This window comes from Papaver somniferum, chromosome 5 (assembly GCF_003573695.1).
Source record: "Papaver somniferum cultivar HN1 chromosome 5, ASM357369v1, whole genome shotgun sequence".
NCBI lineage: Eukaryota > Viridiplantae > Streptophyta > Magnoliopsida > Ranunculales > Papaveraceae > Papaver > Papaver somniferum.
This window is the reverse complement of record NC_039362.1, coordinates 191,837,070-191,842,092: the sequence shown is the minus strand read 5'-3', so window position 1 is coordinate 191,842,092 and position 5,023 is coordinate 191,837,070.

The window sequence follows — 5,023 nt, the reverse complement described above, 5'->3', positions numbered from 1 at the left end:
AATCCTCGTGTATCACGATGATTTTTACTTTCTCTTAGCATAGTGGTTAACTTGCTTGAACTAGTATTGAACTTTTTCAAGTCATCTTCCAAAATCTTGATTTTATCAAGAGCATCAGCTAAATCAGTCTCAAGACGTTTTTCTCGAGCGAGAAAAGTGCTTTATTTGTCATTAAAACTAACTTGTTGAGAGTTAATCCTTACTTCGGATTCTGCAAGTTTCTCTTCCAAGGAAAAGTACTTTTGATAAAGATTATCACATTCAAGTGATTTCATACGTAGGTTTTCCTCAGAATCCTTGAGGATCGATTCGTTAGAATGATTCAAAAAATAAACACCCGCGTAACATCTTATCAATTTCTTGTTTTCTCGACAGAGAGGAGTCAGAAGAGGTGTGACATGAGAATTCGTAATCTTCTTCATATTCCATGAATCCAAAAACTTAACATACTCTGAGACTTCCTCATCAACATCTCTATCAATATCTGAATCACCTTCATCAGAAAGTTCATCCAACTGTTCTTCTAGGAGAGTTTCCCAATCAACAGTTTTTCCATCAAGAGAATGTTTAGATATTGAGTTAGCTGTGAAATTTCTCTCAGGTGAATCCAAGCTTTTAGAATCATCTGGTAATTTCTGAAATGGTACGTTATTAGAGATAGACTCGTCCATAATCAGATCGCTACAAACACAGACTTTTGAGGTCTTAAACGTGTTTGCCTGCTCTGATACCAATTGAAAAGGCGGGGGTCTAACCACACCACCCAATATTTCGTTTAGCAATCTGTATGGACTAACTCCAATATACTTTTCTAGAGAATCAACTAGACAGTCAGACTCAATCTAGATTAAAGTATATCGAGGAGTTAATATCTCTCTCTTGATTTGATTTACTCGAGATAATAGAATCAGCGAGTCTTTAATCAAATACAAGGAATAACTTGGATGGTACCAAAGACCAATATCCAAGGATCAATCAATGACAATCAACAATCAACAACCAAAGGTTGGATTACTCTAATTGATGATCTAAGGCACAACCTGTATTATTTCAATTATAAAGATAAAACAATATAATGCGGAAATTGAAATAACCCAGACACCAGAAAAAATTTTAACGAGGAAACCGCAAATGAAGAAAAACCTCGAGACCTAGTCCAGATTGAACACACACTGTATTAAGCCGCTACAGGCACTAGCCTACTCCAAGCTAACTTCGGACTGGACTGTAGTTGAACCCCAATCAATCTCCCACTGATCCAAGGTACAGTTATGCTCCTACGCCTCTGATCCCAGTAGGATACTGCGCAGTTGATTTCCTTAGATGATCTCACCCACAACTAAGAGTTGCTACGATCCAAAATCGCAGGTTTTGACAATAAACAAATTTGTCTCACACAGATAATTCTATCAAAGGATCAATCTGTCTCCCATAGATAAACCCTAAAGGTTTTGTTCCGTATTTTGATAATAATCAAGGTGAACATGAACCAATTGATAATCCGGTCTTATATTCCCGAAGAACAACCTAGATTAATCAATCATCTCACAACAATCTTAATCGTACAGTAGCGAAACAAGATGTTGCGGAATCACAAACGATGAGACGAAGACGTTTGTGATTACTTTTTATATCTTGACTATCGGAGATATCAATCTCAATCCAATCAATCTGATTGTACTCGTAAAATAAAAGATGCAAAATCAGATCACACAACTACGATAAAAGTAGTATCAGTCTGGTTTCACAAACCCAATGAAGTCTTTAAGTCGTTAACCCGGTTTGAGAAAAGAAAACCATAGGTTAAAGGAGAATCGACTCTAGTATGCAAACTAGTATCACAAGTAAGGTGTGGGGATTAGTTTTGCACAATACTAGATGTCTCCTTTATATAGTCTTTCTAATCAGGGTTTTGCCTTGGTCACAAAGCAAACAATATCCACCGTTAGATGAAAACCTGATTTAGATTCAAGCTAATATTTCTCAACCGTTAGATCGAATACTTAGCTTGTTGCACACACTTGACAATGCACACTTCTAGGTTTGTTAACCGTACCCAAACGTATGCACTTGTTGGTTCAATGATAGTCAACCAAAAGGTTAGCTATATGAGCATTTCATATCAACCATGTTCTTCTTCACCATAACTAGTTCAAATGACTTCAAATGAACTAGTTAGAGAGTTGTTCAATTGAAAGAAAATCTTATGTACTACACAAGACACAATTGAAGAAAAGATGATTTGATTCACTTGAATCGGTTCATGAACTTTTATAGCCTCGGTTTGCAAACTACGTTCCTTGGTCTTTTTAAGTTTAAGTTCAGAAATCATCTTCAGATATATAACCTTCTTAAGTTCGGAGACTAGGTTCGCGGACTTAAGCAACCGGTAGAGTTTACAAACTCCAGCAGAATATCTCGGCAAAGATCTTCCGTCGGTTTGCGGACTAGTCTAGTTTGTCAACTCCAGCAGAATTTCTCGGGATGAGAAGTTCGGTAGTTCGCGGACTTGGCAAAGCCATTCTTCCGGTTTCTCTTGATCAACAAAGTTCACAAACTTTGGTTCAAGGAATAGGACTTATACATAAATGTGTTTCCACAATAATGTTTATGTCCACCATTGGTTATGTAATCTAAACTCTCATTTCAATCATTGAAACATTCTTAGAGGACGTTATATAGTTGTTATTCACAAAACATTTCTCGTCAAAGAGATTTTCAAAGTGATTGAAACATATCATGACTTTCGTCACTAGGTAAAGATAAACTTGATCGAAGCGAAATGCTTACCAACACATATTTCGAGATATAGATAGGCGAGGTATACTCGGCTCGAAATAACAAATGCGTATAATCCAAGTGTATATATATAGCATATGACTTCTTGTATTAATAGAGTAGATAGACTTTTGAGTGACAGATAAGTTCAAGTCTTCACATACCTTTTTGTCTAGAAGTTCCACCGGTTCCTTGAGTAGTTCTTCTTCTTGTATGATGAATTTCCATGAAGTCCTTGAGCTCAACTACACTTTCTATCCTAGTCCAAGACTTAGCTATAATAGACTAGAAATCAAGACTTATAGTTTTGATCACTAACATTGACAAACATGCTTGAGATAGCAACGCTTGCGAGTTCGACCGAGCAATGCTCTAACAGTAACTTATATCTAGAATGGGTCAGATATCAAAACATAGAGAAAACCAATCTGTTTTACAATCTGAATTTCATACTAGTAGTTGTAATCATTACTTAACCTAATCATGTGAAACTTGTTTCAAATAGTGAAAATGACTTACCTGTTGTTTCAAGTATTCTATAAATCGAACACAATTATATGTTATAGGGGTGTGTGTGGTGCACCAACACATAGTTTGATAGATGTTCTACTTCTTTTGGTTTCAAGCTTAGGGATATTAAATATGTTCATCCTGCTATGTTTTCATTTCTCTCTAAGTAAGACGTTGAGATTCTGAGGATGAAGAAAACTTTTACATTTACGAAGTACAAATGATTAAGTTGACTTATTGTGCACTTAATTATTTACCTAATCCTAGATTGCGTTTGTCATATATTCCTTGGATTTAATTTTTTCTTCTATTTCGTCCATGATATATATTGTAGGATTTAGAGTTTTTGATGGTAAGGTATTATGCAAGGCAATTAGTATGAAGTTGTGCTTAATAATTACTAATGACTTTGGACTGATTAGCATATAAAAATTGAATCATATATCAGGTATACTAAACTAATTTATCAACACATAAGAGGCGATATGGTGGTAGTGGTGGAAGATCAAAACCTTTACACATGTATACCCATGTGTGTACGGAAAAACACAAATCATCACTCTGGATTTAAGGTTTCATTATTGAATTCTACCACTGGTTCAAGTAATTACTCTGCCAAAATATAGGGAGAGAACGTTCTCCAAGTTTATCACATGTGCCATAAAGTAATGCACCGATAATTAATCTGAAGATGCGAACTCTTTCAAAGTATGGGGGATAATGAAACCATTTATGCTACGCTTAATTGTACCTTCTAAAAAAATTTGTACCTTTCTTATCCAGCCACATAATGGCAAAAATACTATATAGGGGAATATTAGAGCGGATAAATTTAAGAAAAGTATAGAGGAAACTTGGAAACCCATAACAAACAACGAGGGTTAGATAGGATACAGTATGGTGCACGCCCATGTTAGCTTGTTCTTATGCGCTGCTTAATCAATCTCAAACACTGAACATCAATCAAGCATAACTTTAATCTAATCAAAATAAAATATACAAAGCTTGATGAACACGGGAAATTTGAAATTAATGAACACGAAGACTATATTAAGTGATTAACTATACTACATACATGTGTTATTTATTTCCGTGGAAATCTACCTAATTAGATACTTACACCTACACCAAACGTAGTAACTAGAACAATGCTTTGTTTATAGATTTTGTTAGAGCATTGCTTGGTTGAGCCCACAAAACATTGGTATGTCAATTTTGATTGTCATATTTTAGTTCCAAAACTCTAAGATGCTTGATTTGATTACTAGAGTCAACTTCGTTAGGTCATACCAGGAAATAGAATGTTGAGACTCTTTAACGTTACTTCGAAGAACCTAAAGACGTAACTGCATCAATGAACACATTATCTTCCTATTCGAGGTCAGTAACACAAACTTGACTTTTTTTCATTTGAATCTACGATTCTTCAAGTCGTTTATATTGTGAACATAACATACGAAGTTCATTTACATGTCTCTAGTATTAATGACTTGATCATTTTAGTATGATCAAGGTGTCAATTGAAGTAACATTATTTGTTTATTAAAACTTTAGTATATGTATTTACGAAGTTTAATTTAACTATTGGACTTCGTAGATTAGACATAACATTATTTAGTAATTCGTTATTATCTAGTGTGTGGAACTTTCGGGTTGATTCCATACCTAGAAAACTATGTTATCATAGTTTAAGCAAGTAGACTTGTCAAACTTATTTCGTAGTTGAAAATGAGTC